Raw genomic sequence first — 16,731 nt, forward strand, 5'->3', positions numbered from 1 at the left:
CGTTAATAGATCGATTTACCTTTAAGACAGTGTAGTTAATTATTTTAGCATCGATGTTTTTTTTTTCTCTGAGATAAGGCTCAATAAAAACTTGAGAATTTTTTTTCTCTTTTTAAGTCCTGATGGCTATTGCTGCTAACAGGTTCAATAATCTAATAATTAATTTTTCAGTGATTTGACAGATTATCTGATTTGATTGATTTATAACCATTGAAATGCATTTTAACTATAGATTTTTCTTTTTTTGAATCCCATTTCGCTTCATAATAAGTTTTATATACTTTAACATTAATTATTATTGCAACAATTAATTATTTTAAAATCATTCGAGGTTAAAATTATACATCAATTTATTTTTGCCCCAATTCCAGAGTGCACACATAAATAAAGTACACATTTTCTCTTATACTGCTCAATGCTTAAAGTCCATTTTGTATTTTTATCACATTTTTCAGTGATGGCATGTTAATTGATTAGATGATTTAATTGATTTTCAGTGATGGCATTTTCAGGCATGTTGAGTGACGTATAACCGTTGAAATACATTCAACCACAGATTTTTCTTTTTAATTTCCATTTCACTTTATGATAAATTTTATCTGTTTTAACATCAACTGTAACTATACAATTAACATTTCTAAAATCATTTGATGTTAAAATTGAACATAAGTTAAGCTTCGCTCTTTCTCCAAAGTTCATTCTTTAAAGCAGCATTCATTTTGTCTTATATTATACAATATTCAATATCCATTAATTATTTTTATCATATTTTTTATTGATTTGACATATTACCTGATTTGAGTGACATATAACCGTTGAAACTCATTTCAACTATAAATTTTTCATTTTTAATTTCCATTTCGCTTTATGATAAACTTTATCTGTTTTAACATCAACAGTAACTCTACAATTAACTATTCTAAAATCATTTGATGAGTATGCATTCTCTCTTATATTATACAATATTCTATATCCATTAAGTATTTTTATCATATTTTTAGTGATTCGACATATTACCTGATTTGAGTGACATATAACCGCTGAAACTCATTTCAACTATATATTTTTATTTTTTAATTTCCATTTCACTTTATGATAAACTTTATCTATTTTAACATCAACTGTAACTCTACAATTAACTATTCTAAAATCATTTGATGTTAAAGTTATACATAAGTTAAGCTTTGCTCCAGTTACAAAGTTCATACTTTAAAGCAGCATGCCTTTTCTCTTATATTACACAGTGTTCAATGTCCATTATGCATTTTAATCATCCTTTCAAACGGTCCGACATGTTATATGATTTGAGTGACACATACTCGTTGAAATGCATTTAGCATTCAAGTGCAGATTAGATTTGTGATTGTTAATATAAAATTATTAGTCTTGTTCAGAAATGAATGATTGGAATTAAATTCTATTTGACGGAATATTTTAGTGTGAATGTCATAAGGTGCTTAATAAATAATGAATGCAAGTTCCTCAAACTCGAAAAGTTTCTCACTTATTTTGGAAAATAGTATTCTACCGAAACTAAATAAATTAAAGTTTTATATTGAAGCAAAAAGAAAAGTTATTTTGTGTTTGAATTGCGATTTATTTGGGGATCCATAAACACGTTCATTGTCAGCCGAGTGCAGGTGGTTATACTATATCAATTATTGAAGAATGTTAATCTATTCAGATAAAGTCAAAGTTTAGTTGAAGCAACTATTTTATTTTATAATTTTACAGTAAGATTATTGTAATAATATTTAAATAATTGTGATTTATTTGGGATTCTATTAACAAGTTCATTGTCAGCCGAGTGCAGGTGGTTATACTATATCAATCATTGCAGAGTGTTAATCTATTCAGATAAAATCAAAGTTTAGTTAAAGCAACTATTTTAGTTTATAATTTTACAATAAGATTATTTTAATAATAGACAGTCATCAGGTTAGTTATACATGCGCGTATTTTACATTTCTTAAATATATATGAATTACACTGGGGAACAAATTTTTTTATTGTATATTTACAAATGTTGGCAGTAAATATTGGAAAAAAAGTTGGCTGGTTTGAATTTGCAGGTATACCAGCTGTTCAATTTTGGGCAAAAGGTTTATAAAATGGTAGAAAAAAAACACTAAATTTAACCTGAATTTAGCTAACTCTGAATACGCTTTAATATATAAGAAAACAGAACAATAAATAAATATAAGAGAAAAAAATTAAAATTATTAAAACGGATTTTTAATAGAAAAATAGGCTTAGTAAGTTATTAAAAATTAAAAAGCAGAGAAACTGTAAAAAAAAATTTGATCTCTTTTTTATCTCACACAAATATATCCTCAAAAATAAGTGCTTTCTTATACTGAATTGATATTGCTAATTCTTTGTTAAATTTCCTTAGTAAAATCCCTATTTAACGCTGTTTTTGTTTGAGCTCTGCACAAGGGTGAAATTTTTTTAATTTCGTATTTAAAAAAATTTTGCGCATCATTATATTTTTTTTAATTAATTAGCACTTTTTATATTTTCTTCGAAAAGTCTCTTACTTTTTTAATTAAGCCCTGAAATTTTTGTTAAATTTTCCTTAATGATTCTCTTTATTATAATTTCTTGATAAATAATCAAAAATAAATAATTGCTTACAATCAACTTAAACTTTCTCATTATTTATTTGTTTTCTAAGTTTCTATTTGTTTAACGCCTCACTAAGCATATAAAAACCTATTTAATGCATATAAAATCAAAAAATTGCTAACGGTATTTTTTTTCCTTTTTTTTCTTGAGAAATTTTGATTCAAGTGTCACCTATAAGCCCTTTAATTATAACTTATTTTTCTAATGTCAGATCTTTTCTTCTAATTATGTTAAACATAAGAAAATAATAATTAACTGCATAGAAATAAAGAGTCAATAATAAAATAATGACTAGCAAACTCACTGCTTGGCTTCTATTAATTATTTAAGAAATAATATATTACAACAAACCACATTCTTTAGAGACAAAAAAAAAACTATAATACAAGGTTTTATATAAAACAATTTCTAAAATATACATTTTCGCATGATATTTTTAAAAAAAATACTTCTTATCACATCTACATTATCTGAAAAAAGTTGTTTCTGAAATTACTTTACAAAATAAAATTTTAATGTCATGAATAAAAACATCGCTACTTCTTTAAATATTTAGGAAACTAGTTACAAGTTTTTAAAGTATTGCAAGAATTAAATATTAGTGATACAAAAGGAAATTAAGAGTTTGAAATAAAATCAAATGGGACGGTATATCATCTTTCACTTCCTCTGTTTATGTAACATGTTAAAATTGTATTCGTCACCATGTATTTCGTTTGCAATATATTTATAATTTATGTATTTTTAAGCTTCTAGGTCTTTTTTTTATCTAAAAAGCAGGTTGTTTTAAAAAGTTTTCTTCATATTTTATTTTGCAATCATAATTACTCTGGGGAACAAATTTTCTTTTGTTTTCGACTGCATGAGATTTTTACCAGATCTTTGTACTCCAGCATCGCTGATTTCAAATCTGCAATCGGCTTCTTTCCGCAATCTACAGCTTTGATGCAACTTAATAATATAGTCCAAACCATGATTTTTACAAAGCTCTTTAGTGTTATTAACGGGAGCATTATTAATCATTCCCAATTCTCTGGTACGTAGGACGTGGTTGGACGATGCTGATAATGCGGTTCAGATTATGAAGGGATCTTGAGGAGCTGACAAGTATATATATATACATATATATATATATATATATATATATATATGTATATGTATATGTGTGTGTGTGTGTGTGTGTGTGTGTGTGTGTGTGTGTGTGTGTGTGTGTGTGTGTGTGTGTGCGTGCGTGTGTGTGTGTGTGTGTGTGTGTGTGTGTGTGTGATTGTAAAAAGATGGGCAAAATTTTAGGAAGTGATAGTACACACCCAGGCAAAACAATTTTTATCAAAGAATGCATGGTCGAAAACAAAACGCAAAGGTGCTGACGCAGTTGGAAAGTTGTTTGATGTAAACGTGAAAGCTCCATTCCTGTTGCGAATTACTGCGATGCGTTACTTGTCGCCAAGCTTTCGGCCGCTGCAGGGAAAGTTCGTGATAAGCCCTATCTTTTCTTCGTCTTTGTACTGCGTGCATAGCAGCATAGCCGCTGCCGGCCACTGTTTTGAACACTTATTGTAATCACATGCCTAAAATTTTGCCCATCTTTTTAGAATCACCCTGTATATATATATATATATCATTACAATCATTACAATTCTATCAGAATACGTAAAAACCATATATTTAGATTAAAAGCTATAACATTATTGAGGTATTCATTTTTTTGTAATTGAGGTAGTAAGTTTCATTATTAATGATTGGGAATGTTTCATTGAGTTAATTCATCATTTAAATGGTAAAAGAGCCAGCTATACATGTGAGTATTGGTGTTATGTAAATTGTACGGATGGAAGTTAGATATAAGGGGCTTTGTTCATATGAGGCTAATTTCAGAACATATTTTTCACAAATAATTATCTTATTAAGTATTAATATCTTCGAATCATTACAATTCTATCAGAGTACGTAAAAATTATATCTTTAGATCAAAAGTTATAACAATATTGAGGTATTCATTTTTTTGTAATTGAGGTAATGAATTTGCACATTACTGATTGTAAATGTTTCATTGAGTTAATTCAACACATAGATGTAAGTATTTCTATTATGTAAATTGCATCAAGGGAAGTTAGACTTGTAGGGTTTTAAACCAATTCTAAGGGTTAGTTTCCAGCCCAATTAGGAAAACATAATAAAAGCCCACTGAAAAAGAATAGGTTTCAACTAAAAAAGGAGAAAAAAGTTATTTTTATGATATTATTGTAATAAAAAAATTTAATTATAATTATAAGGTTGTGAAATTTTCACAGAGCTTAGAAATTTATGAGAAATTTATCAGAAAAATGTATAATAATGTAAAATAATTATTTAAATACTCTGAATACACGAAGCTCATTAGTTTACTGAGCAAACAGTAGTCATCTTGTGCGAAAAAAGTTATCTGTTATTTTAAATATTCCATCCTTAGAAAACAGATTCAAGAATATTATTAGCTGGACAGTTCCACTATTATCATTATATTTGAATTCATTTACAAGCAACTCTTCATAACAGTCTATTACTTTCTAATTAAGCATAAAATTGCTATTTTTAACTAACTTATGTCCAGGATTTATGATATCATTGCAATAAGAAAATATATTTATTAATTTTAAAATTGTTCAATTTTCATTACGTTTCACAAAAGAACCTAGACATTTATAAGACTTTTATCAGAAAAACGTATAGTAAAAGAAACACTGACGTAACTACTTTAAATTCAATTAGATTATTAGTTTACAGTTCAAACAGCAGGAATATTATGCAAGATAAAGAGTTATCAGCTTTAAAAAAAATTCCATCCTTAAAAAACAAACTCAGGAATATTAGTAGTAGAATATTTCCGTTATAATCATAAGTTTTAGGTCAACAGCTTTTCACAACAATCCCGCAGTTTCTAATTTAGCAGAAATTTAATATTTTGAGTAATTTATGTCCAGGTTTCTATGATACTAATACGTAATAAAAAACTCAATTATTAATTGTAAAATAGTTAAATTATACTTGCATATCACGTAAAAAAAATTATCAGAAGAACGAATAATAGCGCAAAAAACTCATTTACATTCAATTAGATCATTAGATTACAGTTCAAAAAGTTTTCTTATTGTGCAATAAAAATAGTTATCAGCAATTTTAATTATTAAATTCTTAGAAAACAAATTCAAAAATATTAGCAGACGGCCATTTTATTTATTATTTTTAATTTTGAATTCATTTATAAGCAGCACTTCACATTTCTCTTCAGTCTCTGAATAAATAGAAATTTTATATTTTAGGTAATTTATCTCCAGGCTTTTATGATATTATTGCAATAAAAACATTTAATTATTAATTATAAAATTGCTCAATTTTCATTGCATAAAGACATTAGAAATTAAACACTTTCCAGATATTTATCAAAAAACAGTATAATAATGAAAAAATATGATAAAAACTACTTTTAATTAAATTTGATCATCAGATTATAGCTCAAAACGTAGCTTTTTATGTAAAAAATAGCTTTTCATGCAATAAAAGGTTTTTAGCTATTTTAAATATTCTATCCTTGAAAAATAAACTTAAGAATATTAGTAGTCGGGCACTTCCATTTTTATCGTTAGTTTTAAACCGTTATTCATAACAGTCCTGCAGTTTTCAATTAAACAGAAATTTGCTTTTTTAAGTAAATTATGTCCAAGTTTTTGAGATATAATTGCAATAAAAAATTTAATTATTAATTATAAAACTGTTAAATTTTCATTGCATATCACATCAAAACCTAGACTTTTATATAATATTTATAAGACATTTATTAGAAAACGTTTAATAGTAGAAAAATTAACAAAACTTCTTTAAATTCAATTAAATCATTAGTTTGCAGATCAAACAACAATCTTCTGGTACAAAAAAGTTTTCAGTTATTTTAAATATTCCATCCTTAAAAACAAATTCAAGAATACTAGCATCCGGACATTTAATATTAGTATTCGGGCATTTCCTTTTATTATCGTTAGCTCTGAATTCATTTATAAGCATCTCTTCAGAACAATCCTGCAGTTTCCAATTAAGCAGAAATTTGCTATTTTAAGTAATTTATGTCCAGGTTTTCTATTCATTTAATTAAATTGTTCTTAGCAAGTATTCAAGGCAAGATTTAAATCTTAATGTTAAAAAACAAGCAAGAACGAGCTATAAAGCTTAAAAATTGTTGCTTTAATTGATTTAAAAACGGTTATTTCTCTTTATTTAATTTGATTACATTCAAGCATGGAGAAATGAGATTTCTGCCGAAAAAATTCGATTCAATGGAACGTAAAGACACTTCTAAGTTTTACCTTTTTAATAAATTAATTTTCGTCGTAAAAAATTATTTGATTTTTCTTACTTCATTGCTTTCTTCTTTTTTCTCGATTTCAGAAAAATTAATTTAGCTAGGAGAAACCAAAAAGTGGAAAAAAGCGTGTAATTTCCATTTTAATCAAGAAAAAAATTATTACTTATGGAAATATTTTTTTAAAGAAAAATATTCGAAAAAGTAAATTTAATAAATCCATGCGAACAAAAGAATTTACCAATTGCAATTAGATTTACTATTGATATTTCGGTCATTAAAATAAAGTTTCAGCTTCTTACGCTTTAGATTATACCTGACGCAAGATATTAATTTTGTAATTTAATTACACGCTAGAATAACTTAAAATTAAAAATTGATATTATGGCTTGCAAGTAAAACAAAGAGTTGTTTTTTTTAAACAAAATTCCAATTTGACATACTTTGAAGCGTTTTGAAACTATTTGATTATTAAACTACATAAAATTTGAATGTTTCCTCAAATGTAACCTATATTGTATTCAAACTAATAAGAAAATTAAGTTTGTAATTTTTCTTAAAATACTCTAGTTATATCGCAAAAGTCTTAGACTTACATTTTTCTGCATAAAACATTCTTTGCTGGATTTTCTATGGAATTAATTATATTTCCAAGAAAAAACTTTCTTTTTCTAATTATACCCAACACAGGATTATAATTTGTAATTTAATTTCACAAGAATTTAATTTTACCGGATCTATTTAAAATTAAAAACTGATATGGGTTATACATATATATATATATATATATATATATATATATATATATATATATATATATATATATATATATATATATATATCTTTCACTATCTTAAGTTCTTGAAAAATATTTCTCCAGTGATGATGTACTGATGTACGAAAGCTTGAAATTTGTTGAATAATTTTAAAACTTTATCAGAATCTTAGAACATAACCATTACTCCATATAATTGTTTATATATCTGTTTAAATTACAAATATGCGCAACTTTTTTATTGCCCTAAAGAAAAATAATTTCTAAAAATACGGAAAATTCACAGTTGTCGGAAGGTATGTTAACAAGTAAACAAAAGTTTCCGTCTTTTAAAAAATCTTGTTTTGGATACTTTGGACCTCTTGGAAACTATGTAAATGATTATTAAAGTAAGTAAAATATGAATATTTCAGTAAAATGTAACTTACAATGTGTTTAAGCAAACCAATAAATAAGAAAGTTAAATAGCTTTATATTTACAAAACTCTTAATAAATAATTTATTATTATGCTTCCACTTATAAAAAAATCTTTCCCAAACGATCGCAGTTGACAGCCACTATGCTCAATATTACAGCAATATTAAACAATAAAATACATACATATTTTATGGCATGCATTATACATATATTCAATATATCATAATACAGCAATATTAAATAATAAAATAACTCATTATTCAGGAATATACTAAAAATTTTACATTTCAAAAACATGTCAGGAATGTATGCTACATTATTATATGCACTATCGTTTATAATCATTTGGGAAGATTTCATAAAGAATGATAACGAATAAAACAACAGTAACCCTTTTTTTAAAATAAAATCTTGTTTTGGATGCTTTGGAGTTTTTGGAAAATATTTAAATGATTATTAACCTAAGTAAAATATGAATATTTCAGAAAAATGTAAATTATAATATGTTTAAGCAAGCCAAAAAGTAACAAAGTTAAATAGCTTCATATTTACAGAATTCTTAATAAATTACTTATTATTATACTTTCACTTATAAATTTTTTTATCCCAAACGACCATAGTTGGCAGCTATGGAAAATATATACATATTACAGCAATATTAAACAATAAAATAACTAATTGTACAGGAATATACTAATAATTTTACCTTTCAAAAATATCTCAAGAATATGTGCTGCATTATAATATCTACGAACTTTTAAAGTCATTGAGGAAGATTTAATAAAAAATAGTAACAAAGTATTTATTAAAGTAGCTTAAAATGTAAATGTATAATTAAAACTGTTTCTCAAGAATCTATACTCATTACTGCTGAACTAGAAGATTTTGTATTTGAAGGTTGAACTATCTTTTCTTATAGTGAGTAAAGGACTTATTTTTAATAATCAAAATTTGAGTTCGATATATCGAAATATGAATGTTGTTATCACTAGGCAAATATTTTTTTCAACAACCAAATTGGTAACACGTATTCTTCATCTTGTTGTAATAAACGCCAAACTTTAATTAAATCATATCATTTTTCATATCACTATCAAAAAACATAACACTTTTCTTTATATCCATTTACATCTGGCAAGTCTTGAAAATGGGCATCTGTTTTTGAATGCTTGAACTCAAATGTCGATGGTTATACCCTATTTATATATTTTTGAAGCTAATGTTTCAATCAAGCTAAGTTTTCAATCAAGTAAAACTGCTACGTCACATTCTTCAAAAGGAATATGTGATGGAACTTTTGTTGAGGATGTCGGGAAATTCTTCTGATTTGAACGATTTTAACATGTGTGTGTCACCTTTTCTACCGCCACTTTTTCTATCGTTTTTTCTTCTTCTTTTCTCCACCTCTTTTCTCCATTTCTTTCTATGAGCAACCTTTTCTGCCGTCACTTTTTCTACCTTTCTTCTTTTTCTTTACTTCGTCTTTTCTATACGAAACTCTTTTTACCATCATTTTTTTCTTCCTCTATTTTCGCTTCTTTTCTCTTTCTTATTTTCTACTTCTTCTTTTCTCCTTCTTCTTTTCTCCGTCTTTCCTATGCGTCACAGCTTCTACCACTTGAAAAATTATTTTCTGAAGCGGTGGAAATTTCAAAGAAGTGGTAGGGTATGCAATAGTTTAATTTATTCACTCAAAATTGTAAAAAGTGGTAAATTTGCAAAAAGTGATAAAAAAATTAATTTCACTATTACTACCTCGTTTTTTTATATACGAAACTTTTTCTACCGTCTTTATTTTCTACCTTTATTTTCTCTTTTTTCTTTTTGCCGTCTTTTCTATGCGTCACATTTTCTACCACTTGAAAAAACATTTTCTGAAACGCAGGAAATTTCAAAGGAGTTGTAGGGTAAGGAATGGTTTAAGTTATGCACCTAGAACTGCAGAAAGAGTTGAGCAATAAACAATTGTAATTAATAAAAAAAATTATTAAAACTAGCAAAATTATCTCGCTTATATCTTTTCATTTATTGATAGGAAAGAAACTCAGCTGACATTTAATCTAATCATCTAAACATATATATGTCGTAAATATATAGTGACAGCTACAAATGAACAATTTAATTAAAAAATTAAATAAGAATGAAATGAAATTAATAATTAGAAATTAATATATTTTTTTTGAAACATGTCTCATCGCTGAAATTACCTCATCAAATAGTTTAAAACAAATTACCGTTAAATTAGAAGAATTAAGAAAATAACTTTCATACTGGGAATTATAACAAACAATCTTAGATTACTTTGAGAAAAAAATATTAATGAAAAGGGTACATAAAATAAAAGTAATAAATCCTTTTTCAAAACAATTTGAAATTAATTTGCATCAATGCGAATCTAATAAAGCTTGTCGCTCTAATAGAACTTAACAATTCAGTTTATATTATTATAATAAAAAGTTTAGTTTTTAATTCAGGAATGAGAAAATTCTGATCAAATTCTTAAATACTTGAATAGAATTCTCAAGATAAGCTTCTAATTAATTAATTTTTTGATATCCATTAAATCGAAGACGAAAATCGCGTAACAGAAGTTTGTGTGGGAAAAGATATTCAATAAAAATAATTAAAGATTAATTATAAACTTCCTTAATCTCAATTAAAATTTACTCTTGGCGCAGCTAATCTTATATTTTGAAGAATAACGTATTGCTTCAGATTCACCAAATACTTTTTATTTTGTTTGAAAGATTCAGCATTTTTTTGCTGCCGTTGGAAGATTCTTCTAAATATTAAACTGAAATCAATTAAAATTCAATTAATGCAACTTTATAAAAATGATAGAATATCGATTTAATTCATTAATTATATCGCAATTTGCGAAGCCAAATTAAGAAAAAAGAAATCATTACCTTCTTAAAGGATTTCCTCACTTTTTTTCATTATTTGTGAAGCACATCCGAAAGCTTTGGTTTTTAAACTTTTTCGGTTAAGAATCGGCCCCATCTTGAATTTTAGGTTGAATTTTTAATTTATGTTTTCTTGATATTTTTTGTACTTAACAAACTTTTGATGATATCGTGAAATTAGGCAGTACAATATCTTTCAATAAAGGTAAAAATTAAAGAGTTGCTTCCTTTGATTAGGAGAAAAACATTTTGATAATTTTTAGAATTCTCTGAAAATTAAGAGTTTAAAATTTAAAACTAGGAGGATCTCATTTTAAATCTAATATTAGTACAGCTTAAACTGACGAAAACAGATTTAAATGACATTAAAAAAATTCTTTAAACCTGTATTGCATGAAAACAAAGATACTTATTGAAAATATAAAAGAAAACAACTTTATACTATTTAACTATACCTTTTAAAGAACTGTTGATTGTAGAAGTTTATTCGCAATTTTGAATGATAACAGAGATGCCAACTGCTCCGGAAACGCCAAAATAATTAAAAAAACTGTAAATAACTACGAAGTAAAGTTTGAAAATATTTGACTATTTTTGCTAGCTTTCTTAACCCCTTGGGGACGGGCAATTCAGAAAAGCATTCGTACAAAATCAGAATCAAGTTGTTATTAAATAAAAAACGGTAACTTAAATGTAGTCGTTGCTAATGTGACAGACATACTTTGCTTTTACGTTAATTATTGTTAGTTTAATCATTTATATAATCAATGCTAATTCAAAGTATAACTAAATAGTTTTATTTTGAACAAAACAATGGTGAATTAAATAAATCAAACAATTATAACTCCGCCCACAAATAAACTGCTAAAGAAATACTTTGATTACCAGTTTTATATTTTTACCCTGATTGATACAGTTTTATGCTGTCACGTATTTGTGACAGTCGGCGCGAAAGGGTTAAAGGTATAGCATAACATAAATTCATTAAGTGCAGCGATGCCAACTTGCTCCGGACATAAAATAAATATTTTAAAGTGGTAGTTTATCAATTGTGATTTTTCGTTTAATAAATTCAATTTAGTAGATTTTTATTCACCACTATTTCTAAATAATTCGTTGACTTATATAATTTGCCACTTTAAAGCACTTATGACTTTCTAAACCTTTTCAAAAGTAAGCAAAAATTGTCAAATATTTGCGAAATTTACTTTGAAGTTATTTACCGTTTTTTAAATTAGTTTGGCGTGTCCGGAGCAGTTGGCATCTCTGTAAGTGGTGAATTATATGAGCCAACGAATTGTTTAGAAATAGTGGTGAATAAAAATCTGCTAAATTGAATTTATTAAACCGAGAATCACAATTAATAAACTACCACTTTAAAATACGTAATTACTCTCCGGAGCAAGTTGGCATCTCTGTGATAATAATATAATAAATGAATAAAGAATACAAATGAAATGAATAGAGAATACAAAATACAGCATGCTCATACCTGCCAACTTTTAATCCCTTCCATTATCATTTTTCCCAGTGGTATTAAAATGAAATTAAAACTTCAATTTTAAGCAAACAAATACGTTGTATTTGAGAAAACTTAAGTTGACAACCATGATAGTAACGCATATTAATATATGTGCTTAATTTTGGTGATCAATTAAGACAGTAAAAGATTAGTGGTGATCAATTTCATTTAAAAATTAAGATTATAAAAGAAAAAATAGTATATAATTACTACCACTTTAAATATGAAAATAAAATCTTCCGGAAAATCCGGAAGAGTTGGCAGGTATGCATGCTATAAAGAGTGCTGCATCAAATTGCGACTGGGTGGAGGCCTTGTGCTTTAACACGTTCACGCCGGGAAAAGTGAAAATACTGGTACGGTGAAAGAGAAAATACTGGTAGAAGAACTATTTCAATATTGGATAATATTCGGGAGGAATTAATCTATTCTCAACAATAACAATTCACTGTAAGGATATTTATCACGGCGAAGAAGCAATTCAATATAAAAATTGCATCCGTTAAAAACAATTGGTAGTTATGGATTTTTATTATTCCCGGAAAAAAAACTAAGAAATGAAATTTATTGTTACCAGTTTTTACTCCGGTGCGCTGCCAAGATTAGACAATCTAGCGTGACCCACCGGTGGGTCACCCCGAAGTAAACGTGTTAAATGCATGCAATGATAATTTCAAATAGAGTAAATATACCTCACCAGTTTATTTGTGAGAATTAAATAAAAATGATTAAGAGCATGTTTGAATTTTTTTCTCATTCGCCAGTTGAGCTCAGTTGGCCCCATAAATGCGAAAATAAAGAAAATTAGTGACTCGTTTATTAGATAAAAGTACAACCTATTAAATTTGGGGATTAACCCTTTCGCACCGACTGTCACAAATACATGCCAGCATAATTCAGTATCAATCAAGGCAAACAGATAAAACTGGTAACCAAAGTAGTTCTTTAGCAATTTATTTGTGTGAGGGGTTATAATTGTTTGATTTAATTAATTCACCATTACTTAGTTCAAAATAAAATTAGTATTTCGCTATACTTTGTACTAACATTGATTATATCTATGATTAAACTAACAGTAATTATAGTAAAGGCAATATTAAAAGTAGTAAAAAAGTATAGTGAAATTAAATCGGATCGAAAAAGTGAAGTTAATTAAGCTTAAAATTTTTGAATGCTATCCAATGATTCCAAATTCAATCTTTCACACCACTACCAAGGGGTAGAAGGCAACTTTGAAATCTTAAAAAATAAACACTTTTTTTACTGCAGATTTGGATTCTCCAGAAAAAAGTGACCCTATTTGAATTGCAAGTTTATGCATTTTGCAATACAAATGTGATGTAATTGAGAAAACTAAAATAATTTACAAACTGTTTAAAATTACGATATCTCGAGACCCATCAGATCGAAAAACAAAATAAAACTAAAAATGTTTCAGTATGTTCAGAGTGAGAAACGATTAAAAAGAAAACTTTAAACGTGGCTATTTTTATCTTCTTGATCTGACTTGATCATTATGACCACCCTCCATCTATAACAATGGGCTCGCCCAGGTTTTCATGGTTTCTCGCCGAGGAGCAATAATTTCCTGGAGCACATTAGAACCCATAATCCTTATAGAACAATCCCTGACGTCTGCAAGCTACTTGAGCATAGTTGCAGACGAGGTTCACCCATTCATGGGGCAACAGTTTTTCCTGCGGGGGATGGTGTTTACCAACAGGATAATGCACCAAGTCATAAGGGTCGAATCGTCGAGGAACATTCCAGTGACTTTCAAGTCATGTCTTGGCCCCCAAATTCACCTGATCTTAATCTAATACAGCATTTGTGGTTCTACTTGGAAAACCAAATTCGTGCTGCCACGCTACCCCCTCGCAATGTGAGGGAATTGCAGGACCAGTTGGTGAGCTCTTGGTACCAGATACCTAAGACTACCTATCAGCACCTTGAGGAATCAATGCGCTGGCGGGTGCTAGCAGTTTTGAGGGCTAAAGGTTGTCCTACATGTTATTAGCAAGGTGGTAATAATGCAATGGCTCTTCGGTGTATTTCTCGTTTTTTTAAAAAATGGTAATTTGAATCTTCGTAATCACCGCTAAGATTTGGAAATTTATTTCTTGGATAAAAGTCTGCTTCATGCTAGATATATATTATCCCATAGAGTGCTGAACTCAAACTGCCTTTTATTTTAACTTTTTATACTATTTCATGATGTATGGGATATGGGCCTTCTGCGCTTCCATGGTGTCCATTTTTTAATAAAGAAATATAGATGTATATTATCTAAATTGAAGTGTTTGTGAAATTTGTAATACTTTATATAGCTTTTATGAGTAGTTTGCTCCCAATGGAAAAAAATTTGTGCGCCTTTGAAAGCCCTGCCTAAGAAATCAGTTCTACAATCATGTTATAACTGCCAATTACTCTTGGTAGTCAGTATTTCTTAACTATTCAAGATGACAAGTTAGGTATGAAATGATTTTACTACCAATTAATTTTGCTTTTTAGGGGTACAAACGGTTTTGAGTTGACGCAATTTTTAAAAAAAACGTCTGAAACTGGTGATCGGACGAAACATAAGACGTAAAAGCACCTCATAAATTCAAAAGGTAAGAAAATAAAAGTTTCCAGAATTATGTTAAATTGTGAAAACCTTTTAAGCTGTGCCCCAGATAACAAATGCGAAGAGGAATTTTATCATATGCTTTAAATGATTTATAAAGTAGGGAACATATAAATTAAATATTAAACCGTAAAATTCGCTACCATTAGTAAAATTTTCTAAACTGAGATAAGCAGTTTAGAATTATCTTTAAAATAAGCAGTTGAATGATATATTAGCACGTTCAATTATAACATCAAGCAAATTTCTTACTACTCTAATAAGGTATTAAAGTAAACTGTATGGGGATATTAAATAGTCGTATTTCAATTGGACTACTCGGTACAACAGTAAAGTTGAACAGAAAGAATATTAACACATTGCTGACCGGTCACGAGTTAACTCGTGCTTTCGTGGCCAAGCGTTGGTGACCGGTCACGAGTCATGGCAATCATATTAGCAGTGATCTCGTGGTGGTTATTTTAAAAAGTGAGCGTAATTTTCCTTATTTTTTAAGTTTCACTATTTAATTCTCGACCAATTTATTATAACTTTACGATAGTTGCAAAACTTGTGGTGTGCCATTACACGTAGGTGATTGTTATATTTTTTATCACACGGCATTCAGAATAAAAATTTTTTTAACGTTATTTATATTGCTTTACTTCCACATCCGCTTTTAAAACAATAGCCGGGCACATGGGGAAATTTTCAGAAAAGTTGCCGGTCAACAATGTGTTAAGTGGTTAAGACTTTGTAAGTTGACTTAATAATATTTTCCTCAGGTTACTCAGGTTACTGAGGTTACTCAGTTGGTTAAGGTGTCGCTCACACCACTAGTGGAAAGTTGAGAATAGTAAGTAGGATACTAGTAGCAAATTAAACAACCAGCCTTATATGAAGCAATATGTCCGAAAAAGCAGTACTTGAAAATCCTCTCACTGGATGTGGTGATTAAATTAGGAAAGAGGATACCATCTTATACATAGTCCACATAGCCTTAGTGTGGTAAGAAAATTAGTCACTTTTCTATCATTGATTTTAAAAGATAAAACCGGAAGAAACGGAGCTAGGTGCTATACAATGGATGAGTGAGGTTAAGTGGCTTAAAACATCAGTGTAATGATGTTAAGCTTGAACTTACCATAACTTATTTAAGTTTCAATAAATTTGTTCAATATTTTATTTTTATAATTTCATAATCGTCGTTGAACAGCTGACCCAATTTTTGAGTTTACGATTACTAATATTCAACTCCGTTGCCTTGTAATTTTGAACCCAATCCAGAAGACAAGGGAACTCCTGGATCAAGTATTGGGAGAATTTAGCCTTCGTAGAGAACTTTTTGATGGATTGGAACTAACCCTCATTTGCGATACATGGAGAGGAAGACCACGAGAACCTCTCCAAGTTAGTCTGACGGCAAGGGGACTGTAACCCATGATCCGTCTACCACGGAGGATATTTCACGTCAGCACTGTGGTCGATGCAAGCCGCTTGCGGAATTCGTATCGACCAGCCATCTCCAGGATCGAACCCCG

Source organism: Parasteatoda tepidariorum, chromosome 12 (genome assembly GCF_982258835.1).
Source record: "Parasteatoda tepidariorum strain Cologne lab strain chromosome 12, Ptep-v5.0, whole genome shotgun sequence".
NCBI classification, from domain to species: Eukaryota; Metazoa; Arthropoda; class Arachnida; order Araneae; family Theridiidae; genus Parasteatoda; species Parasteatoda tepidariorum.